A 26157-nucleotide genomic window follows, 5' to 3' on the forward strand; every position below is an offset into this window, starting at 1 on the left:
CCAACCTTGGTGAAGATTTGAATGAGAGGTAGAGCTGCATGTCATCCGCATACTGATGACACTGCTAGGGATGTACGAATCCCTTACCTGGTTTTGGTGGGGGCGTCCGCTGGCGGGGGGAGGCGCTCTGTCCCTCCCCCCGGAATCCTCGATGGGGGGGAGGTGATCTGGTCCTCCCCTCCCAGAATCCTGCCCGGCTGGCTCTGCTTCGCGGTGGCTCCATGGAGCAGCCGGCCAGGGCCATCCACAGCCGGACTTCCGGCTGCGGACGCAAATGGCGGCTGCGGATGCAAATGGCAGCTGCCATCGCGGCCGCCATTTGCATCATTCCAGGCTGCCGTGATAGGCTACGTAAGTATTTACATAGCCTATCACGGCATCCCCCCCCAAAAAAAAACGGTGTACGCAAATGGCGGCGGCTACGGCGGCCACCATTTGCATTCCCTATTTTTTGCCGTTTTATCCTACATAAATATTTACATAAGCAGTTACAGCGAAAAAAAAGGGAACCGCAAATAGCATAGTGGGTGCTATTTGCGTTTCTTTTTTCTTTTTGCCATAATTGCCTACGTAAATATTTACTTAGAATAAAACAGTGAAAAATAGGGGATGCAAATGGTGGCCTCCGTAGCCGCTGCCATTTGCATATGCCTTTTCTTTTTTTTGGCTTGCCGTGATAGGCTATGTAAATACTTACGTAGCCTATCATGGCAAAAACCAGAATGCAAATGGCGGCCACAGCAGCAGGTCGAAAGAGCAGCCGCCTCCGCAGCTGCTGCTGGAGCTACCGCCATCTGGAACATCCGCCCCAGGTAAGCTTTGTCCTGGGGGCAATCTGCAGGGGGTGGGTGGGTGGGTGGCAGGCCGTTCCACCACGGATTTCGGGGGGGCTGAATGCCAGTGCATTTGGCCTCACTGAAATCCGTGGCGGAATTCTCCGCCATCCCTAGCACCGCACCCCAAACCTCCTCATGATAGCCCCCAGAGGATTCACATAGATGTTAAATAGCATCGGGGAGAGGATGGAACCCTGTGGCCCCCCACAAATGAGCGGCCATGGGTCTGAAACCTCCTCTCCCAGGGCTACCCTCTGGTACCTGCTGGAGAGGAAGGACTGGAACCACCATAATATGGTGTCTCCAATGCCCAACCCCTCCAGGCGGTCCAGGAGGATACTGTGGTCAATGGTATCAAAAGCCGCTGAGAGGTTGAGGAGAACAAGGAAGGAGCATTCGCCCCTATCCAGAGCCCTCCTCATATCATCCACCAAGGCAACCAAGGCCGTTTCTGTCCCATGCCTAGGGATGGCAGAGAATTCCACCATGGATTTCAGTGAGGCCGAATGCACTGGCATTTGGCACCCCAAAATCTGTGGTGGAACAGCCTGCCCCCCGCCCCCCCATGGATTCCCCCCAGGATGAGGCTTACCTGGGGCAGATGTTCCGAATGGCAGCAGCTCCGGTGGCGGCGGCAGCGGCTGGTCTTTCGACCGGCTGCTACGGCTGCCATTTGCATCCTGGTCTTTGCCGTGATAGGCTATGTAAATATTTACGTAGCCTATGACGGCAAGCCAATAAAAAACACACACACCATGTCGTACACAAATGGCAGCAGCTATGGCGGCCGCCATTTGCGTTCCCTATTTTTCGCCATTTTAGTCTACGTAAATATTTACGTAGGCTATTATGGTGAAAAAAGAGGGGAATGCAAATAGTGCCCATTATGCTATTGCGTTCCCCTTTTTTTCGCCATAATAGCCTATGTAAATATTTACGTAGCGGTGCGGAGCCAGCCGGGAAGGATTCCGGGTGGGAGGACCAGATCGCCTCCCCCCGCGTTGAGGATTTCTGGGGGAGGGATGGAGCGCCTCCCCCCCCCACAAAAAATTCCACGAAAAGGTAAGTGAGTTTTGTACATCCCTACCCATGCCCAGGCCTGAAGACCGACTGAAATGGATCTAGACAATCGGCTTATCTAGATTCTCTGGTTGAAATGGGACATTTAAAATGACATCCCCTGGCTACGTTGGGGGGGGGGATTGGGGGACATTTAAAAAGGAGGCTTGCAGACCCAGGGCAGGCATATCTGTTGCTGGGGTGGTAGAGTCCAAGCAGTATCCAACGTCTACTTGGTTCTGCTGGGCCTGAACCTCTGGTCTGAACCAGCAAGGCTCTTATATTCTTATGTGCATCTCAAGTGAACCTCAGGGTTATTCCCTTGGATGCTTCACACATTCATGGGATCCAAGGGTGGCTATGTGTCCTCTTTTACAGAGGGCCATCATCTGTTTGAAGGCCTCCTCCAGTTGAAGGACTATGCTGTCCAATTCCAGTTTAAAGATAAAGAACCAGAACAACTGTTGCCCATCAGGAGTTAGCACCTGAACAGCAGACTGAACAGGCAGGCACACACACAGGTCACCAGGTCACCATCTTCTATTGTATAGTAAGATGTACTATATTTCTATTTAAATTACAATACTTATTTCTAAATTTGCTGCTATATCAGTTAGCATATGCAAAGTTCATACAAACTGCTGCCCTCTTGTTTGGTGATGAATTTCCTCTTTTTGCCAATTCATAAGAGGCCACCCTATGGGAGTATTCAAGGCCTCCCTGCATGGAGTAGATACACCCTAAAATGTTAAGGGATAGGGATGTGTGAACCAGCAAAACTTGAACTCACCAAAGGTCTCCAAATTCCATCTCAAAACTTGTTCTGACTCGAGTCTGTATCAGATTGGAAACTTTTTTTTCTTTTCGTATGAAGATCTGTGCATTTGTGTGTGTGTGTTTTTCCAAATGTACACATCAGTTGTGCACATCTTTGAAATGCATGCATTAGTCTCCCATTGATTAAAGTATATTTGTGTGCATTTTTCAAATGGGCATTTTTTCATGCACATTTTTCAAATGTACGCATGCTGTTGAAGGTGTGTTTTTGCTCCTCGAATCACTTTGCAAGCTTGGAAATGTACAGACTGCAGATTGTGTCTTAGTCTGTGTTTGGTCCAGAAGGTGTGAAATGGGCAAATGCTGATCAAAAATGAACTGAAACAAATTTCTCATACATCCCTGTTAAGGGATCTGAAGCATGCACTCTTGGCTGTATACTTTTCTGGCTGCTGAATTTCTTTCCTTGTGCCATTACTATGTTGTGTGTGCATATGGTGTGCATATGGTTGTATACTGTAAACAGTTTTGAGCCAAGGAAATGAGTAAGAAAAGTAGATCACACAAGACTGAGGTCAGCTCTTCCTTGTTTCATATGACACAATCAGAAGCAAAAAAGTTTTTTTTTTTTTTTTAGTACTAAGCTCTTCAGTTGTGAAACGATATATTAGCCAGTTAAAGCTAAGGGGGGACCAACAGAAGGTCAAGATAGTGTTCCAAATGCGCATTACAATTGTCCCTTCATTTAAACACTGGCCATTAAACACTGCCAATGTTTACTGTAAACAGGAATCTAAATGCAAGACAAATTAAAAGATTAGAGGCAAACTGTCATTATGAGATTACAGCTACTCCAAACAGCTTCAGTTTACTGACATAATCCAGTAAAATTTTGAATGCCCTGCTTTAGTTTCCAGTATTGAGCTCAGATTTCACCAGGAAATAGAAGAAGAAGAAGAAGAAGAAGAAGAAGAAGAAGAAGAAGAAGAAGAAGAAGCCGCCGCCGCCATCTACCAAGTCCTCAAAGACATTTGAGATTCACAAACATACATTCCAATCCTGGCACAAGCAGAGCCATAGCAAGCCCTGCGAGATTTGATGGGTGGGTTTCTGCCCACTTTCCCCAAGGGAGGCTTTGCATAGGAGCTGTTGCTTCAGCAACAATGCAGCTCAATGATGCTTTTATAGAGGAGCTGGAAGCTTCTCAGCTAGGACCTGATCCAGGCAGGTGCTTGCATGTGCTTTTCTCTCCCCCTGAATAGACTGACATATGTCTAACTGGACACTTCACCAGGGGCTCCAAAGCTCCTGTCAAGCATGCCATCTCTTCTGTTCCTGTGGTCCTTGGGTGCTAGAAGGTGAGATCTGAGAGCCAGCCAGGGGCTCAGATGACCTCCAGTCCTGTGGCTGTCATGTCTGGGTCTGAAGGCTCCTCAGGTTCATTGGGGGTATGGGAATCTGCTGAAGGTGCTGCTAGCCCTCACCAGAGACAGGGCCTCTTTGGTGGTGACATCAAAACTTTGAAATGGCATAATTTTGATTTTAGCTATTGTTTTAATGCTCAGATTTACCGTTTCCCATTTTGAATGTGTTTGAATAGAAAAGTGGGTTAGGTGTTTATCAAATGAAATCAATAAAAATGTGGATTGCATCTACTTTACACATGCAGAATTCAAATGCACACTTGAACACTGACAACTGTTAGTAAAATCCATGGCGAAATGTCCATGTGGCCCCTGGAGGTTATTGCTATTCCATAGGAGTTGTGTGGCTCACACGCAACCTCACACTTCATCTGCTGGAGGGATGAGGGGGGAGGGACATCTGTATTTCTGTTCAGGATATTTTTGTGTGACAGAAGCCTGGAAGTTTGGGGGATGGGGGTGGAGAAAGCAAATTAAAACTAATGTCACTTTAAAAATGGTAGCCTGAGTTTCCTTCTTAAAGGGAGGGAGTCTTCTTGACATTTGAGTTGATGATGCAGCTTTTTAGCTTCACTTAATTTTGTCAAGTACATCTGCAATGCCCTGCAGTGGTTTCTTATGCAATAATCCATTAAGGCTCTGGAGATGTTTTGCATCGTGGGTGGGATTTGGTTTAATGTCTAATTCCCCCCACCCCTAGCTTTGAAAAAAGCTTTCCAAACAAGCAGATGCAGGTTCTGAGTTCCTTACTTAATCCGTGTTAGCGAGGCAGAGTGCTCTGTTTCTGTCCATCCTCTTGTGCCTGTGTGGATAAGTGGGTGCGTGTGGAAATGATCATGCCCTGGAAGTTGACCCACATGACGTTATGAGTTGGCAGTGCGTCTTACATTTCTGACGACCACGTGCCAGGAAAACAGAATTAAGTAACTAACATATTTGGTGTTTGCCATCACTGGCCAAGGAAACCAGATGTCAAGTTTCCAGACCTAAAAGAACCTTTTATTGTGCTCAGATTAAAAATGGCACAACTGTTTATATAGCTGTAGGCAGGAGCAAACACAGGTGTCAACTGAAAAATGACCGAGTGCAGTATGACCAAAGGGGCTGGGGGCGGGAAAGCATACACAACAGGTTGGATCTGGACTGGTTCTCTTCTTGGATGATATATGAACTGCAAGTCTCTTGAAACTGTAATTCAGGCTTAGATGCTTTGGTCTTTTTAGTATCAAGGCAACTGGATAAAACTGGCCCTGAATTTTCATCTAAGGTCACTCTGAAAGTGAATCCAGCAGGTTGTGCTCTAGCAAGAAGTGTGTAGAAATTAGGGAGATGTGGGATGACTACTCTGCTAGACCTACTGAAGGTCTTTTGGATTGTCTTGAAATTCATCAACACTCTAAAGCCACACGTTAGCCAATATTGTGGTGATTATAGGGATGTTGCAAGCGCAGTTCGGGGTTTGGGAATTTGTTGAGCAACCCTCGCCCGTGATCCCCAAACTGCACCCACCAAGATGCTGCCCTTGTTCACCCCCCGGCCACTCATGCCCGCTCGTGTTTCCCAGTACTCACCACGAACCCAGTACTCACCACGACCCATTTTCGTGCCTTTGATTTCTGAGTAAAACAGGAAGTTAAAAAATGTGCATATTCAAATATGCGCAGTTTGGAGCTGCGAAAGCTAAATATGTGCAATATTAGAAGTATAGTCAGCGAACTTGTGGGTGGCTCAAGCACAGGTTTGGGGGGATGTGAGCACGGGCGCTGCTTTGGTGAGTGCCTGGAGAACCCGAACTAGGGTGAGTTCTTACATCCCTAGGTGATTAAACTAACAGACATTTCAGAGACAGTGAAAAGAACTCATTGGGTCTCTCTCTGCATTCCCTTGACAAAAAGCAAATCAACACTGCCTTTCAAAATAAGTTGGACACTGTGTTCAAATGACAGATAAACCCTGCATCTTTCTCTCTCTGTGCTTTATTTTTGCCACTGTTTGACTCAGAGCTCCTGCTGGCAGCCACCATACCCTGTCGACACACACGCACAAATTGCCCCTGCATTGATGCTACAGCATGACATAGCATTGTTCCAAGGGAGCATCTTGGTGGAAATGTTTAAGGGCCCCTTAAGAGAGAGAGACACCACCCCCTCTGCCTGCCTCTCTACCAGCAGCAAGTGCCCTCCAACATTTAGAAATGTTAACCCCCCTGTGAAATATAAGCAAATTCTTTCCCCCACCCCTCCCTGCCTATCGCACACACCATTCATGCTGCTGGAGAATGGGATGGTGAATTGGGGAAAGGCATTTCATCTCATTCCTAGTTGCACACACAGAGAATATTTTAATTGTTAGTGACAAATTAAAACCAATCAGGTTTTACATCGGAATGAGAAATGGAGGCTTCAGGAACCGGAAAGTCTCCTAACTCCTTCTTTGATGTTACTTTCTGATTTTACATGTTAGTCTAAATATCTGCAGCCAGAAAAAGAGCAAGAGGCCTAACAGTTTCAACATCCATCTGTGGGATTGTACTGGAAGGACAACAAGGGCTTTCTTCAGTCTTAAGCCTTCTCAGGCTTTCTATTTTTTTTTTTAATTGTTGCCTGACATCTGCTCTCCAAATGTGGGCCTGTCATTTTTCTTGTTCAATTTTCTTTCCTGCCTGGTTTAGAAAGAGCAACCAACCATGGATGAGAGCAAGGAGGTTGAGTACTCAGCACCTCCAGGTCTATCTCCTCTTTCTATGACCTCCTCAGGCTTGACAATAAACAGTATAACAAAATGTCAGCCTCTTATGTTGCTGAAAATGTTTCTGGGCTAAATTAAAAAAGCCCCCCCCCTTTTGTTTTTGCATGTGGTTTAGCAACAAAAGAAATCCCTTGCTGAGGAGGTGGTCTTCTGGGAGAGATGTTGGGCCCTGGTCCACCTTTAAATCACATTTCAGGAATTTCACAAAGCAGCTTTCCCTAACCTGTGCCCTTCAGATGTGTGGGACTGCAACTCCCATCATTCCCATGTTGGCTGGGGATGATGGGAGTTGTACACCAACACATCTGGAGGGCACCAGGTTGGGGAAGGTTCACATGAGGGGAAAAAAGAGAGTGGAGGGAGGAAAGAAATACTCTTTTTTTCAAGTCAGTTCTGTTAGAAAACAGTAAAAAAAAAAAAGCAGGAACTTCTAGGGGGCTATAGAGGATATAGAAAAATACAGAACACTGCCTAAAAAAGTAATGAGTGAACCTCAAAAGCCTCAAATCAGGATGAGGATCTATAATCTAGGCCACCTCCCCCAATGACTGGAAAAAGAGCTCAGTCGTAGTGAACACACTACTTAGTGACCACACAGTTTAGGCAGACCCTTTGCACCACCAAAAAAGAGGAAATGGGTCTCACCCGCCCCTCTGCAAAAAAAAAAAGAAGAGGACACAGATTTGCATAAAATTTGAAATGCTAATGTACTCATTTTTGTGTACATAGTTTTTGTGGAGGTGAACTACATCACGGACTTTGGGAATGTACAGAATTTGATGGCACTCCAGCTGTGTTTAGGTTTTGGAAGGAACTATTAGCTTTAGCAACATAGCTTATTAAAACTGGGGTGGCTTCCTTCCAGCACCAGAATTTGCTCCCCAACACCACACTAGCCTAACAAGTGTGTAATGTCAAAGAAAATATATCATATATTTATTTTAGCTATGTGGAGCCCAATGTACAAAAAAAAAAAAAAAGGCATAGAACATCCATCAATTAAGTAATTAAAAAATCTTCATGTATTGTTACAAAATGGCAATATCAGTCATTATTTTGGGAGATGGAGGTGGGAAGGATGGAGCTCAGGTACTCTAATTAATGATACTTTAATAACTGACCTTATAGCTCTACCTGCTCCGCACATCACAGGTGCTCAGGACAGGTGTGGTTAGCTGGCAGGTGCTTAGGGGCTCTTCCTGTTTTATTCTCATTTCACACATTCCGGGGCAAGGCCTTTGCATTTGCCAATGGCTCTGGAAGACATTTAAAAACCAGCCATTTGAATTTATTTTCCTATAGATTAATGCACAGTGAACTCATTTTTTGGATTGGCTGCCACTGTTTCAGCCACCAGCTGCAAAGGTGATAGCCATGTTAGGCAAATTTCTCAGCTTTATGGCACCTATCAACCTGTTCACAAAAATGTCAAAGCTGGCAGTAAAGCTTGATATGCACAGTGACTTGATTTTTCTAACCTCTGATTTTAGCAGTTTTATAACCTGTGGGAGCAAGGGCCTTTCCAAATGACAGGTGAAAAACAAAGCAAAAATTATTATTATTATTATTATTATTATTATTATTATTATTATTATTATTATATTAGCACTTGACTGGTATAGGCTTCAGTTGTCCTGACATTCTGGTAAATCACTATCCCAATTTTCTTTTCAAATTAACATTTTATTGAAGATTTATTTCTTTATTATAATACATACAACACCTTTCCCTCCAAAACCTCTCTTACTCCTACGATTCCCCTTGCTTTAACACAGAAGGCACTTGGCTCTATTTCGTCTACATTTTGTGGATGTTGGACATCCCTTGTTCATTTTTTTTTTAAAGAAAATAGCTGTATTCTTCTATGGAATTTTCCAGTACAATGAACACAGGCTAAACATAGCCCTGAAAGACATTAAATTAAACAATCAATCACAAGCAATTTTGTTTAATGTGAACTGCTAGATTTGTCATTCTTCAAGGTCTGTTCCCTCTCCAAGGTCTTTAGAGGTTACATTTCAAGAATGGTGAGCAGATAAATCTCATCTGTAGTACACGTGCGTGCGTGTAAACATCCACACACGAACATGATGGTGTGATGTAGCACTCAGACTCCCATTTCACACGTTGCAGCTGCTGAGATATACTTTGAACGGCTGGTGATAACTTATTTCTGGGCAGCGATGGTTCTTCTACTATAGCTTTAGTGAGACCCAATATGCATCCAGCTTTTTAATCAATGAGATACTGATTATCGCAGACAGCAGGCAGACTACAACAGATCTGGTCTCGTCTAGATGTTTTTGGACTCCAACTTTCATCTACGGATATATGAGATTTTTTTTTAGTTTGCAAATCAACCGAATGTGCCCCATTCACAAACCTGAACAGGAGTGCTTAAAAAAAAAAAAAGTTCACGCATTCCCCAATTTGCGATTGTGTTCAGAAAAGTAATGAGTTTTTTTTTTAAATGCACACTTTGAAATGCACACTTTATTTTTTTAAAAAAGCATTTCTGCTCTTTAGTCAATGGGGGGGGGAAGTGCACACTTTTGAAAAATGCTCACAGAAATGCAGACTTTTCCCATTCGAATGAACCAGAAACATATTGCAAATGAAAATGGGAGGGAGCCAAAGTGAGCTTCAAGGTGAAGTTTGGAGAAATGTGGCAAGCTTGAACATCCCTGGGTTTCCCATTCCTACTGCCATCCCCATGCGTGTGTGTGGGGGGAGGGGTTGAAGGAGTGATCCAGAGCATAAAAATGGGGGTATTGTAGGTGAGTCTCCGTTTTGCTTGTGCAAAGATGAGTCCTCGTTTTAGCAATTAACACAATATTGTGCCCTTGTAGGGATGTTGGTGAAATCCACAACAGAATCAAAGGAGTTTGGATTTCTATGAATCTGACCCATGGATTCTGCAGACTTGAGGACTGGTGTTTTTTTTTAACTTTCCAGAATTGTATGCAAATTTAGTCATAGAAAAAATATATAACATAAAAAGACACCAGCTGAAAATGTGCATTTCCCCATAGCCTAAAGCTAGAAAATGAGGTGTGTGTGTGGGGGGGATTTGTGCAAATTTGGGAAACTGGAAATTATCTAGTTCCATCAATGAGCAGACGATGGAATGAAATGCGCCTGACAATCTGTGAAACACAGGCAGAATGGAATTTACAAAATCCATGCATCCCTAGGCCCTCATGCCATGGGTTGGGAAGAGACTTCCAGGAAGAACCATGTTCTTTTTGGGGGGTGGGTATCATTCATGAGATGTCCAGGGGGGCATAGGATATTGGCTGTTCTCCGTTTTCCAAATGCATATGGCAGGTGTGTGCTCCAGAGAGGGAGAACATGCTGTATAAAATTAAGTGTAAAGGGCTGGTGGGGGGTGGGGGTGGAGCCAGAAGGGAAGGATCATGAAATTGTCTTTTGATGGGAAAGACCCATAGAAATCAATGGAACAATTTCGCCATGGCGAACGTAAGTCCTGTTGATTTCCATGGGTCTGTTCTAAACATGACTAAGAGTAGACCCATTGAAATGAATGGTACTTATGTTAGACTTTCGTTGGGTAGAACTCCGAGTCCAGATCTAGCCCCATAATAAGCAGCCAGCTCCAATTCTTTTGAGACATCTTTTCTCACTGTTCCCATGGAAATTTTGGAAAGGGACAATTATACTGGATTCGTATCTCACCCTTTTTTCAAGGAGCTCAGTCAGAGTGGCGTGCATTTTGAAACACCTGTGGAGGGAGTGTCCTGCTTGGGTAAACCACTGGGGGAATTTCAAGAGAACAATAAGACTATCGGAATGTCTGAGTGGGATTCTGCACATCTGTAATGAGCTTAAACACAGCCTGTTTTCAAGCAATGGGCAATACTGAAAAGAAATGGAGTCCAAGGGAACATGGAGCGCCGTTTATTTATCTATATGGAGTTTTCCTCCAAACGCATTAGAAGAGCCCCTCGCAATGCAGCCTCTTGTCCTGCCCTAGAAACACTTGAAATGCAACCGGATCTCTGCCTGCATCAATGACTCTCAAAAGTCCCTCTGCAACACCATTGTATGTTTCTGGGGAGGAAAGAATTTTAAGCCAATGAAGATTTAGCCACCATTGTGTGGCTGTGAGGCGTGCAAGCTCATCTGAAGCTCATTGGGGGCCACCTGCCTTTCAGGGTGATGGCGAGGAAGACGAGGGCAGGACTGGAAACATCGAGGAAGAATGGCAACATGTTCTTAATGGCCAGCAATATTGGTTCATCTTTGGGAAAGGGGGTCCCTAATGAGAAATACCTTTTGTGTTGCCTTTGTCGTCTACACTGAAAGGGGATCAAGATCTTTTGAAAAGGAAAGCAGTGGATGCACTTTGGTTGTGATAGGCTTTCAAAGGCGAAATGAGTACCAGATTCAGCAAACCATCTTTGATAGGTCACCCCTGGGCCACCTCCTTCCCTCATTGCTATTGAATAGGTGGCCAAATCAAAAGGGTTTCATGTTGTTCCAGCAGAATTCAAACTAAAGCAAGCCCATAAATGGGGGAGTTGGGAGCGGGGGAAGTGGGCTTTCTCTGGTTTAGGCCTCATGTGTTAATTTGTTAATTTGAGAAAAGTGCTTTTTGCTTTTTGGTGTGTGTCCACACATATATATTCTACAGATGGTGAACATCTGCGTGTAGCTGATACAGGGTTTACTGCAGCTGTTAAATGGAACAGGGAAGGGGTATGCTATCGTTTTGTTGAACTGTTGTTATACTGAAGTGTGAGAATGGAGTGGATGAGGAACCATCAACTAAAGCGTTCTGCAGAAATGTTAATGTCCTTAACGTTTTATGGCTGAAATGTACCATACTGAGAAATGTGGGCCTGCTTTGAAAGGGTTCTTCAGTGAACATTTACTGTGCACAGCATGAAATGTGTTTCTGTGGGTCTGTTTGTATTAAAAGAGACGTGGCACCCCCCCCCCCAGCAGTGAGCGATACAATATGCTGAGTGGTAATTCTGAACGTGAGGACTGGAAGTCAGCGGGAGACTGGTGTGCGAAAGAGCTTTCTTGAAAACCTAGATGTTTGTATTAAGCAGGCAGACTGCCCAGTTGGCAACCCTGTCAAGTCCCAGTACTTGGGTTTAAAACTGATTTATGGTTCAGTACTATAAACTCTTGTGCTGGGGTAGCCCGGGTTGCCATTTTAACTTTCAATGGATGGGCGAAGAGAAGAACAAGATTCACAGCATGGTCAAAGATGGGGTCTTGGATACATTGCCAAAAAGGAGGAGTTTTTGAGAAGTACTTGTGCTGAGTCTTTTTAAATACATTACAAAACCCAGAGATATGGCTGCTCCTAAAATTAGGAATGGGCAGCAGAGGCTGGTGGCTCCAATGTCAGTGGGGCAGTGTATCTGCTCCGGGTTCCAGTCAGAACCAGCCAGAACTCTAAAGGATCTATCTAAGGTGTGAAGCTATCACCCCGTCCCTCAAGCAGAAATGGTTTATTTTTCTATTTCTGATATTTATATACTGCTAAATATAATAAAATCCCTAAGTGCCAGTGTGGTATGGTGGTCATAGTATTGGACTGGGACTCAGGAGACCCGGGTTCTAGTCCCCGCTTGGCCATGAAGCTCACTGGGTGACTTTGGGCCAGTCACTGACTCTCACCTAACCTACCTCACAGGTGGTGAGAAAGAGGATCATGTAAGCTGCCTTGGGTTCCTTGCAAGAAGAAAAGAGGTGGGATATAAATAAGTAAATGTAACAAACAAACAAACAAATGAGTGGTTCATATATAAATAATGAAATTGCATTTAAAATACAATATTGAAAACAATTCAAATTATAATAAGAGCAATGCAAGGAGCAGTAAGATGAAGCAGCATGATTAAATTAATTTCAAGCTAGGGAAAGCTTGGTGAACATCAGAAGGCATTTGAAAAATGTGCACCCCCCACCACCAATAAACCTGCATTTTCATGCTTTCACTTAAGGAATAAAAGTGGGCATTTGGGGTGCATGCTTGGAAAAGTGTGCAATTTTTGTGTTTGAGAATGCACACTTCTGTTTGTAAAGAAAAGATGCTCATATTCAGGAGCAAGAATGAGGTGAGACAAGTATCGAGGTGGAACCTCACTGAGCTCAAACATGGCTCATTCTCCTATCTCTAAGTAGAACCTTGTTCTGGGCCCTGGCAGAGGACCCAAAGTCAAGACCTTTTAATTTTAAATGATATTCTTTAAATGTAACATATGCATGTTAAAAACAATACATCTGAATTATGGCTGAGCCAAAAGTTCCTGGATGGACTTTTTTAATTTGAAAGGGGGAGCTCTGAGCGTGTGAGACTGAGAAAGGGAGGGAGTTCAGCAAAACCTGAGCTTGCCAAAGTTCTCCGAATTCCATCCTGAAAGCCGTTTCGACTGAGTCCATATCAGATTTCAAGTTTTTTTTCTTTTCGCATGAAAATCCATGCCTATTTTTGTTCATATTTTTCCAAAAGTATGCATCAATTGTGCACATATTGGAAATGTATGCATTCTTCTCCCATTAATTAAAGTGTGTTTGTGTGCATTTTCCAAAAGTACGCATTTTTCATGTACATTTTTCAAATGTACACATGGTGTTGAGTGCATTATTTTTGGTCTGTGAAACACATTGCAGGCTTGGAAATGTATGGACTTTGACAGGAGAATGTGTCTGAGTCTGTGTTCGGTCTGGAAGCTGTGAACTGGGTAAATCCTGACCAAAAACAGACTGAAATGAATTTCTCATACACCCCTAGGAGAGAGAAGTTTTACAAAATGATTCACCTTTATTATGGCTGGCACTGCCTGTGCACGATATAAGTGGCATCACTTCCGCTCCCTGCTGCTGTTCCTCTCTCTCTCTCTCTCCCCCCCACAAAATGCCCAACCAAGGGAGCAAAACAATGTTTTTACTCTGATTTGGCTTCATGATGACTCCATGCAGCCAATGAGATTTGATTATATGCTGATGTCTCAAGCCAAATCACAGTGAAGGCAAAGTTTCCTGCCTTCACCCTGGTGTTTTTTGTCAATAAAGAAACGAATGCAGAGAAGTGCAAACAAACAGCAGAGAGGAATGAGCACCCAGCAATAGTAAGTGGAGAGAAAATGAAAACTGTGCTAGTAGAGACCCCACAGAATCACCAAAAGCCCTCCCCCGCCTAAGGCTGTGAACGTGGTGGCAAAGTTAAGGGCGTCATTTTGGCACAGCTGAAGCAAGAGCATGAAATGTACATCTGTTGGTTGGTTCATATAAAAACAGACATTGCATCCCCCCCAAACACACACACACCCCATGACAACTGGTAATTCTGAGCAAGGATATTGAAAGTCAGCAGGAGATCTGTATGGAAGCACTTCCTGAAAACGTTCTGTACAAGAGGAAAGAAAATGAAACCAGCAGCACAAACAAGAATTTGTTGGCCATTGAAGGGGCAGGGATTAATATCCTCTTCTAAGCTTGGCACACTCCACTTCTAGTTTGTGAGAAGCATATGCAGCTATTCACAAGCATTTTCCAACAGAAGTAGGGAAGCCTAGAATTTAACCTTTTTTTTGAAATTAAAAAATAAATAAAACCCTCTCCATTTTCTGGGCTCCTTGAACCACTCAGTCTGAAGGGGATGACCAATAGGCACCCCCACCCTCCAGCTGCCAGCATTAGAAAACCAATCTGGAATTATTGGGAGATTGTGTTAGGTGGCCAAGAATTGGTACTTGTTAGAATACATTGGTGAGTACTCACACATCCAGGACAAGCAAGTTCAATGAAAAGAATGGGGGGGGGGATGCAGCATGAGTTTTCTCTTCTCTTTGCTCAGAGAAAATGGCTGTACAATTAAGCTGCAAAGTGGAAAGGTCAAAGGTGTCTTTAGTTTGCTGGGGCAGGGCCATAGCTCAGTGGCAGAGGACATGCCTTGCATGAAAACGGTCTCAAGTTCAATCCCCGGCATTTCCCTGTAAGCCTTGGAAAGAGCCCAGTCTGAAACCCTGGACAGCTGCCAGTCCATGTAGACCCAGGGGTGTAGAAATTCAGGTCTGCAACCCACATCCAGCCTTCCTGGGGTCCCAAGCTGCCCCTCCATGGTTCCCCAGAGGGCCCTTTCCTCCTGGCCCCTGGCCCTTTCCCCAGTCACCCATCATTTGATCCCCGCCCCAGGTTTTGCATGTTTTCCCCCATTCTAAAAGGCTGACATGCCTTTCCTAAGGCTTAGTTAGTGACAGTGAGACCTTCAAGCTACAATCTGCTGATATTTTTGGTGTTTTGACCCCACCCCCTTTTGCCTTTGGCCCCACCCCTTTGCTTTTGGCTCCACCCACAACTGGAATGCAGCCTTCGGGAGCGTCTCTAAACTTGAATTTGTCCCTCAGGATGAAAGAGGTTCAACACCCCAGGTGTAGTCAATGCTGAGCTAGACGGACCACCAATGGTCTGACCTGGTAGCTTCCTGTGTTCCTACTGTCAGCTGCTTGCAAGGAGCCAGCTTGATTTCTCCTAACTGGAGATCTTAATGAGCAAGAGGCAAATGGGGTGTCAGATAAGGCACAACCAAAGCTAGAATGGGTTGGATCCAGATCCATTCACACATAGAATAGATTAATTGAAATCAATGAGACTTTAATAAGTCATGACTAACATGATAAGTCCCGATGGTTTCAGTGGGTGTACTCTAAGTAACTAACTCTGGATACAGCCCAATATGATAAGGGCGAGATCACCAAATATTTATTTATTTATTTATTTAGTACAATGCCTTTCTACCAAAAAAATGACACTCAGATGGCTTACAGAACCAATTAAAATTGATTAAAAAAAAACAATACAGTATAAATACAGAAAAAAATATTATTAAACACAACACCCAACTCACAGACCCACTTTCAGGCTAAAAGTCTTCTTAAATAAAGCAGACTTTGCCTCCTGGCAGAAGGACAGCAGAGTGGGAGCAAACCTAGGCTCCCTTGGGAGGGAATTGCATAGCCTAGGGGCGACCACCAAAAAGGCCCCCTCTTGGGTTGCCAGCAAACATACCTCTGAAGGTGGCAGTCTTGAAAGAAAGGATTTGGTGTTACGTGTGAACCAACTTACACTGGTACAACGAAATGGAAGTCTGCATTGAATCTGGTGTTAGATTAGGACACGGTGTTTGTTTATGGACTATACCAAGGTACAGTAAAATGCTACTTGCAGATGTTCTGGTTGGGAATTCTCTGCTTCACATTTAAATTTTGGAAATTATCTTAATTGGTCTAAGGCACAACCACAGTATATGTTATCGCTTGAGGAATCTGCAGAGAATGCCAGCGCTCTACAGAAAAAGAAGCACTCTCTATGGACAATGAAGAGAATTAAAATGTTCTGAGTTATATAACTTTTTTGTTAAGTTGACAAAAGGGTGATTTCACACTTTATGTAATTGTCTCCAAGTTGTTGTTGTTGTTTTCCTTCCTAAGCCTGTTTTTGTGACCAGGAAAAGCACTAGATATACAGTAAATGGGCAGTGGAGTTTCCAAGGCATGCTGGGAGTAGTAGCCCAACGCATCTGGAGGGTACCAGTTTGGGAAAGTTTTCTGCAGCTGGTGCATCTGCCTGATGTCAGGGACCCCAGGTTCATGATATTTTGTTAATAGCTTTGCATATGGATACATAGAATCATAGATTCTATGTATATACCCATATCATGGGTAGCTTCTATGCCAGCACTAGCTGGCCCCAGGAAGATATAGTTCTAATGTGGAGATTATCATTTGATCAGATAGGTCCATGTCCAAAGCTGTTAACAAGTGCTGCTCACCCCATATGGAGCCCATAGCAATGTATGATGAAGCCTGCTGGATCAAGCCAGTGGCCCATCTAGTTCAGCCTTTCCCAACCTGGCTACTTCCAGATGTTTTTGCACTACATAACATTTCCCAGCTTTCCTGACCATGGGCCATGCTGGTTGGGGCTGATGAGAGCAGAAGTCTAAAACATCTGGGAGGCACCATGTTGGAGAAGGCTGATCCAGTTCATCACTTTGTCTCCCACAGTTTGGCCAATCAAATTCCCCTGAGAAGCCCACAGGTAGGGCAGAAAGGCAATAGCCCTCTCCTGTTGTTTCTCCCTAACAACAGGTATGCACATTGTCTGCACATGTGGGTTACATTAGGCATCACGAGTAACAGCCATTCTCCAACCTAGGTCCCTCTTGGTGTTATGGGCTACAACTCTTATCAGCCCCAGAAAGCATGGTCCATGGTCAGGGAGTTGTACATCGAAACATCTGGAGATTATACATCATAGGAGACCATGCTTGTTGTTGTTGTTGTTCAGTCGTTCAGTCGTGTCCGACGCTTCGTGGCCCCATGGACCATAGCACGCCAGGCCTTCCTGTCCTGCGCTCTCTCCCGGAGCATGCTCAAGTCCATATTCATTGCATCGGTGATGCTATCTAGCCATCTCATCCTCTGCCGTCCCCTTCTCCTTTTGCCTTCAGTCTTTCCCAGCATCAGGGTCTTTTCCAGAGAGTTTTCTCTTCGCATTAGGTGGCCAAAATATTTGAGCTTCAGCTTCAGTATCTGTCCTTCCAATGAACAGTCAGGGTTGATTTCCTTTAGGATGGACTGATTTGACCTCCTTGCACTCCAGGGGACTCGTAAGAGTCTTCTCCAGCACCACATGCTTACATTATACATTATAGGCTGCTGTACATTATATAGTACAAAACAGGAACATAGGAAGCTGCCTCATATCAAGTCAAACCATTGGTTCATCTAGAGCAGTATTGTGGACATTGCCTGGCAGCAGCTCCCCAGGGTTTCAGGGAGAAACTTTTCCCAGCCCTACCTGGAGATGCCAGGTATCAAACCTGGGATCTTCTGCATGCAAAGCAGGGGCTCTACAACTAACCCCCTCCCCCAATGGTAGTCAAGCTGGCTTTTGAGACAGCTGGCCTACCATTGCTGATGGTCTCATTGGTGAACCTCTGATGATCCTCTGAGGAACCACAGGGCTCCTCTGGAACAAGCTGATATATATATATATATATATATATATATATATATATATATTTGCCCATTCCAGATTTGGACAGGATCATGTTCTAATGTTTTTGCAGGTTCACTGTAATTAGTGAACGCTTAGACAATCTTCAACATCAAATCATTCGTTTCCCTTTTATTTTGACCTCCCAAAGCCCTTCCTTCAAAATTTTATGTAAACATGACACAGTATTCTTTTTTTTTTTTAAAGGTTAAATCCTACTTAATTAAACATGCATAACAGTCTGAAGTTCATTTGGAAGTTCAAGGATCTCCATTGGTGCAATGAATCCATTTGTTCACCACATGCCTGGCTTCCACTTGGAAACAAGGCACATTGTCTTCTAGAATGATTTAGCAGTGTGTTTACATAACCAGAGTCCACCAACTCTTAATGTGTTCCATAACATGACACAAATTAATGTTTCTCTTACGAAAGGATCTCTTTCCCATTTCATATTGCCAATATCCCTGCCCAGTTACCTGTTTCCTTGGTAATGTCCAAAGCATCATTGGATTTTTTTTTTTTAATCAGAAAAGAGCCATGCAGTTGGCTGGGTAGGTGTCTGGTTTCATTTTGTTATGAGTAGGGATGTCCGGACTTCGTGAAATCCATTCCGTGTGCGTTTCATGGATTGTGCAGTGTTGTTCATTCCATTGTCCATTCACAGATGGATTCATTATGTGAAAAAATACACAAATAATTCTGTAAGAGGGCTCACAACAACAATGTACATAATTTACATTAGTATGTAACATTTAGTGCAGTGTCCCCCATTCAATTGGCATATGCCTCAGCAGAAACTTACATATTTTCCTACAAATGCATTTGTGTAAATTTTGGGAAAGTAAAAAAGAAAGAAAGATCTGAAAGTCCATGGACTACACATGGCCTGAGGGGGGCAGTCCACAGCAGATTCCTCAGGCTGGATTCTTAGAAATCTGAGTGCATTTTAGTCCATTTCAAATTTCTCCAGCATCCCTGGTTATGAGTATCTCCATTAGTCCTGCTCTCCATCCCTGGTAGTGGTGGCAATACTAAGAATGTAGTGACTGCACTCTATGTGAAACAGAGAAAACTATGTGTGAAGAGAACCATGTGTGGTGTAGTGGCTAGAGTGCCGGACTAGGACTAGAAAGACCCAGGTTCTAGTCCCCACTCAGCCAGGAAGCTCACAGGGTGAATCTGGGCCAGTCACTAACTCTCGGCCTCTCAGCAAAGACATTGTGAGGATAAAATGGAGAGGAGGAGGACCTTGCACACTGCCTTGGGCTCCTTGGAGGAAAGGCGGGACACACATAAATAAATAAATACGCAAGAAGCTGGCTTATATTGAGTCGAACCATTGATTTCTCCAGCCTAGTGTTTCCTGTGCTGACTGGCAGCAGCTCTCCAGGGTTTCAGAGGGGAGTCCTTCCCAGCTCTATCTTGATATGCCAGGGATTGAACCTGGAACCTTTTGTATGCAAAATGTGTGCTCAGCCACTGAGCTACCTAGTAAGAGTTTATTAACTGTGCTGCTTGGAGATGGAGAGCTTGCCAGGAAGGTGCCTGTTCCTGGAAAAATCCCCATGGTTAGATTTACTGGGAAGCCAGGCCCAGAGTTTAAGAACAGACAAACATAGGAAGAGCCATGCTGGATCAGACGAAGAGCTCTAATGCAAGATTGGCAGCCACATGCAAGAGGACCTTTTCCTTTGCTGCCCCTCAGTTGTGGAATGACCCGGTAGAAATGTGCCTGCTGACCTCTTTGAATGTTTTTAAGCAGGAATTAAAGATGCGATCATTCCAGCAGGCTTTCCATTTTTAGAATGTTATTTATCTTTGCTGATTGTTATATACTGGAAGACAAAGAAGGCAGGGACCTAACAGAAGCAGATGAGATTAAGAAGAGGTGGAAAGAATACACAGAAGAACTATACAGGAAAGATCTTAATGTCCCTGATAGCCATGATAGTGCGGTCACTGAACTTGAGCCGGACATCCTAGAGAGTGAAGTCAAGTGGGTCTTAGGAAGCATTAGTAACAACAAAGCTAGCGGAGATGACAGTATTCCAGCCGAGCTATTTAAAATCCTAAAAGATGATGCTGTTAAAGTGCTGCACTCAATATGCCAACAAATTTGGAACACTCAACAGTGGCCACAAGACTGGAAAAGGTCAGTTTACATTCCAATTCCAAAGAAGGGCAACGCCAAAGAGTGTTCAAACTACTGCACAATTGCGCTCATTTCACATGCCAGCAAGGTGATGCTCAAAATCCTACAAGCTAGGCTTCAGCAGTATGTGAACCGAGAACTACCGGAAGTACAGGCTGGGTTTCGAAGAGGCAGAGGAACTAGAGATCCAATCGCCAACATTCACTGGATCATGGAGAAAGCAAGAGAATTCCAGAAAAACATCTATTTCTGCTTCATTGACTACGCTAAAGCCTTTGATTGTGTGGATCACAACAAACTGTGGCAAATTCTGAAAGTGATGGGAGTACCAGACCACCTTACCTGTCTCCTGAGAAACCTGTACGAGGGTCAAGAAGCAACAGTAAGAACCAGACATGGAAAAACCGATTGGTTCCAAATTGGGAAAGGAGTACGACAAGACTGCATATTGTCTTATTTAACTTATATGCAGAGTATATAATCATGAGAAATGCCGGGTTGGATGAATCAGAGGTCGGAATTAAGATTGCCAGGAGAATTATCAACAACCTCCGATATGCAGACGATACCACCCTAATGGCAGAAAGCGAAGAGGATCTCAAGAGCCTCTTGTTGAGGGTGAAAGAGGAGAGTGCAAAAACTGGTTTGAATTGAAACTCAACATTAAAAAAACGAAGATCATGGCATCTGGCCCCAACACTTCCTGGCATATAGAAGGGGAAGAAATGGAAGCAGTGACAGATTTTATTTTCTTGGGCTCCAAGATCACTGCGGATGGTGACTGTAGCCATGAAATTAAAAGACGCTTGCTCCTTGGGAGGAAAGCTATGGCAAACCTAGACAGCATAGTAAGAAGCAGAGACATCACCTTGCCGACAAAGGTCCGTCTAATCAAAGCTATGGTTTTCCCAGTAGTAATGTATGGCTGTGAGAGCTGGACTATCAGGAAGGCTGAGCGCCGAAGAATTGATGTTTTCGAACTGTGGTGCTGGAGAAGACTCTTACGAGTCCCCTGGATAGGGGTGGACGAAAGGCACTTACCTTTCGTCGAAGCTTGTTCGCGGTGGGGGGGAGGCGCTTCGCGGCTCCCCCCGCGAAGTTCAGGCCAGGGGGGGAGGCTTCCCGCATTGCCCCGGCTGAAATTCAGGCCAGGGAGGAGGCTTCCCGCCTCGCCCAGCCGAAATTCAGGCCGGGGAGGAGGCTTCCCGCCTCGCCCGGCCGCGAACGCCATTGTTTAAAAAAAAAAAAATGCCCCTGTGGTAGGCTACGTGATGATTAACGTAGCCTATCACAGCTAGATTTGCAAAGTCAGCCATGATAGGCTACGTCAATCGTCACGTAGCCTATCACGGGTGACTTAAAAAAAAAAAAAAAGCGCGTACGGATAATGGCGGCCCCCATAGGGAGCCGCCATTCGCGTTCCTTATTTAGTCACTGTAGTCTACGTAAATCTTTACATCGACTACAGCGACCAAATAAGGAACGGGAATGGCGGCTCCCTATGGGGGCCGCCATTATCCGTACGCGCTTTTTTTTTTTTAAGTCACCCGTGATAGGCTACGTGACGATTGACGTAGCCTATCACGGCTGACTTTGCAAATCTAGCCATGATAGGCTACTTTAATTGTCACATAGCCTATCACGGGGGCATTTTTTTTTCTTTTATTGGAATGGCGACGGCGGCAGCCGGTCGAAAGACCGGCTGCCGCTCCTGCCCTGCTCGAACATCCGCTGAACTGCTGGCTGGACCCGCCGCCGGGAGGGACATTCGGTGAAGGTAAGTCCCGTCCTGGGGGGGGTGCGGGGGGCAGTGGGGTCTGGAGGATTTCTCCCCGAAACTTGTTTGGGGGGCTGAACACGTTGGCGCTTGGCCCCCTGAAGTTTCGGGGAGAAATTCTCCACCATCCCTACCCCTGGACTGCAAGGAGGTCAAATCAGTCCATCCTAAAGGAAATCAACCCTGAGTGCTCATTGGAAGGACAGATACTGAAGCTGAAGCTCAAATATTTTGGCCACATAATGCGAAGAGAAAACTCTCTGGAAAAGACCCTGATGTTGGGAAAGAGTGAAGGCAAAAGGAAAAGGGGATGGCAGAGGATGAGATGGCTAGATAGCATCACCGATGCAATGAATATGAACTTGAGCACGCTCCCGGAGAGAGCGCAGGACAGGAAGGCCTGGCGTGCTATGGTCCATGGGGTCACGAAGAGTCGGACACAACTGAACGACTGAACAACAATTTATCTAGGCATTGTGCAAGAATTTGAAAGGGTCACCCCCGAAAATTGACTCTCCCCCGCTCAAAATGTCTAACCCAATGTCAAGTCAAGTCCAATCTGTGCTGGGCCAAGTTGAAAATGGAGTTTGCACCCCACCTCTGCCACTATCCTGCCTGCCCTTTACTAAGCAAAAATAACAGCCTTGTCTTGGGGGTGGGGGGTGGGGGGACAGGCCATGTAGGCCTCATACACAGAGAGAGAGAGAGAGAGAGACATAGATACTGGGCCCAGTCCTCACACACACACATACACACACACTCCCATAAGGTCTTTGATGGGAAATGATATGTAAGCCATAATTTCCTGGCATCTCCTTAACTGGAAATGACAAATGGAGCAACCTTTCCTGCCAGGGAAGCATGGATTTATAGTTTTCTAACTACAGCCATCTTGATCCCCAGAAAGAAATTACATTACAACCAAGGAGAGGCATGGTAGAGCCTCATCTACCTCTTACTCCCTTCCCCAATTCCCAAACTGTGTTGTTGTTGTTGTTGCTGCTTTTTTGGCAGGGGGAGTAGCCTGCATAACTAGGATGAATGGAAGGGAAAGGGTTTAATCTATGGAGTTTTGAAGTGTCCTCACTGAACTCTGGAAAAAAACCCAAATGTGCGTTTGGGTGTTTGACAGGAATACTCAAGAAGACCAGCTGATTTTTGTCATGCATCAGAAGGGTCACACACATCTAATAAGAACTAGCACTGCTATTAACATAAGTAAAGCAATGTTATTAATGCAGATCAAATGTCACACCACACACACACAAAGTATGACAAATTGTTCATTTGGCATGCATACTTAGTACATGAAACCACTTACCTGTTTAAAGGAATAGTGTACAGAACAAGAGAATTGATTGGAATTATACAGAGCTTGCATAAATTGCTGCCTGATATGAAGTACAAGATGGCACCCGCCCCATTCCATGTACAGAAGCTGGTGGGACTGGAAAGTGAATCTTATTTCAACCAAGGGTGGGCAAACCTCCCCACAAACACCTGCCACGCACCAGATTCCTTCCACTTACCCAACCATGTTTGGCACACTGGGCAAGCCATCGGATGGTCTATGGGTGCCTGGCGAGTGGCTTGCAGCACCTCTTCTTTCCACAAGCCACCATTTTGTGTAAACATCACAGGTAAGCTACTTACATAAATTGTGATTTCCACAAAATGGCAGCCATAAATAGCACCATTTATGCAAAATTACAGGTGTAAATGGTCTAATTAATGGCATCAGGGGGGCAAGCTGGCAAGAAATTGCTGAGCTTGAGCCCCAATTGGATGTCCCCCAACATCCCTAAATTCAACACTGCTGATAGAACGCTGTCCTCTGCAGAAATTGAAGACAGCACGGTAGCTTAGGGGGTACTGGGCAGGCCATGGAGCACACATGCCTCACCCTCCAAAACCTCACTGGCACTTTCAGCCTCCCAACATCCATTGCCCGAGGTGACCACCTCAGTCTGCCTAATAGTAGGGCTGCCCCTGGAACTATAGGTCTCCCAAATCATATATGTTTGTACCATAAAAAAAAGGATGACTTCCCTCTGACCCTATTAATAGCACCCCTGGGCATTGAAGTTGAGTCAAGCAGAGTTTGAGTAGTTCAGGGGAAAGGGGGACATATCTAAATGGTACAGAACACACTTTGCATGCAGACGTTGCCAGCCAGGATCAATCCCTTGTAGGGCTAGAAAAGAACCTGAAGAGCCACAGTCAGTCAGTGCAGACCATACTGAAACAAGTAGCTCAATGGTCTGACTCAGTTCCATTGCTTCTTGCTTCAGAATCAGATCAGGGAAAGTAGGAACATTCCCAGACTTCTGTCACAGATCACAAGATCCAGTCAGATTCAGTAGATGTCTTGTGATTTTTTTATTTTCATTTCATCTCATTTATTTCATTTTCATACTGCCTAATAGCCAAAGTTCTCTGGGTGTTTCACAAAAAAATAAAAAAAAAGTGCTACTCCATTTCTTCTAAGGGATTCTTGCCCATCAGAACCTGGTTGAAGTGACCACCTGGAAACATATGTATACAGTCTTGAGCTTGATAGTATAAGAAAAGTGGGTTATAACTAATTAATACTTCAGAAGCTGAAGTACTATAGAGTTAAGGGATAGTGGTTAGACTGATGGGCCATAAATCTTACCTACTTCTTTGTTAGGTCTGGAACACCTCTTTATTTTTCTGGACTTGATTTTAAGGAAGTTTATGTTTCCAAGGGTTGGCATATTCCGATTCCCCAAATCTAGGCAGGTGAATTGGCATATTATACAAATCAATTCTCTACAGTCTTTTGTCCTTCTTTGCTTGAAGAGAGCTCTGAGGCCAGAGTATACACAATCCACACTTAGTTTACAAGGCCAGGTCCCAACTTCAGTCCATGAGGTTCTTGGTTAGAAGAACCCCTGTGAATCAAGCAGTGATTGTGGAGGAACGGAAAAAGTTGTCTTATACCAGGTCGGGCTATTTGTCCTTCTATTCCAGCCTTCTCCAACCTGGCACCCTCCAGATGTTTCCCATCATCCATGAATATTACCATGCTTGTTGGAGCTGATAGGAGTTGTAGTCAAAACATCTAGAGAGCACTATGTTGGTGGAGGCTGTTCTAGCCCATTATTGTCTATTCTAGTCTTCCCCAACTTGATGCCGTCTGCTTGTTTTGTACTTCAGGGTCTCTGGCAGGCAAACAGCTGTGTAACCTGATACTTCATCCTAACTCAAGAGGCCAGGAGTTGAACCTGGAACCTTCTGCATGCAAAGCATGGGCTCTACCACTAAGCTATTATCCATCCACTATATAGGTTTCTGACAGTTTTCAGTGCTGCTACACGAGTTACACAACTCTGTTCTAATGCAATGCATTTCTTCCATTATTGTACATGTGCCATTCCTTTCAAATCAACATGAATCAGGTTTTGGCACTGAAAAGAAGTGTGTGCGTGTGTGTGTGTGTGTTTGCCTTACAGAGTCACTATGAAGGTGAACCCAAAGGAAATTGCTATTTGTGCACATTTGTTTTGGTTTAAATAGTTTATGGTTTTCAGCACAGGTACAGAAATGAAGTGACTCCAAATCCCTTCACTTTGGGAGACATAAAGCTGCCCTTATAAGCTTTAGCCAGTTTTAATCAAGTTTACTACCTGCTCTATGATGCTTTCACCTCATAAAGCTGACAAAGAGGGGATAAAATGGCGATGATGAGAAGATCCGTTGTTGGCACATCCATGGAGCCAAATGGAAAATATTTAAAAGGATGAAACACAGATTCTTTCCCCAAGATATCTGATTAGAAACACTTGAAAACCAGCCTGGTATTATTGTGAAAGAAAGAAAGAAAGAAAGAAAGAAAGAAAGAAAGGCAGGCAGGCAGGCAGGCAGGCAGGCAGGCAAGCTAGCAAGCTAGCAAGCTAGAATTCAGTTATTTGTGTGTTAGGAAATAGTGCCGAAAAAAGTTAAAGGCCAGCATGATATGCATTGTTGCTTAGGATGTGGGGGACTCAGATTAATCTCTCCCACCTCATCTGACCATGAAGTTGGGTGATCTTAGGCAAAAAATCATTTGTGGCACAGTCTAAGCTACCTCAGAGGGTTGGTGGTAAGGTAGACTGGAATGGGAATCAAGACCGCAAAGCATGCTTTACATCAGGCCGCCAAACTTGTGCCAAGCCAAACACAGCTCACCAGGCATGCTTAGTGGCCTACAAGGCATTTGACTAGAGATGTTGGAGGAATCCATCCAGGGGGTGAAGTTCACTGAGCTTTCAACAGCTCAACCCCCCGGACTCTGGCTCACTTACCTGCAAACTGGCCCAACTTGATCCATATCAAATC

General features: G+C 44.5%; 1 protein-coding gene and 1 long non-coding RNA gene across 2 annotated transcripts in view; one reads left to right on the forward strand and one right to left on the reverse strand.

Moving 5' to 3' along the window:
* LOC146336949 (uncharacterized) overlaps window positions 1-5721 on the reverse strand; it is a 35475-nt gene extending 29754 nt beyond the window's left edge. The window contains exon 1 of the long non-coding RNA XR_014785309.1: window positions 5686-5721. This is a non-coding gene — a long non-coding RNA (uncharacterized LOC146336949). The remainder of the gene's footprint in view (window positions 1-5685) is intronic.
* The window catches only part of THSD4 (thrombospondin type 1 domain containing 4), a 564631-nt gene that overhangs the window by 371519 nt on the left and 166955 nt on the right, over window positions 1-26157 (forward strand). The gene's annotated exons all lie outside the window — the stretch shown is intronic.

The sequence above is a fragment of the Heloderma suspectum genome, chromosome 11 (genome assembly GCF_057233095.1).
Source record: "Heloderma suspectum isolate Gila_16-S chromosome 11, 16-S_ref, whole genome shotgun sequence".
Taxonomy (NCBI): domain Eukaryota; kingdom Metazoa; phylum Chordata; class Lepidosauria; order Squamata; family Helodermatidae; genus Heloderma; species Heloderma suspectum.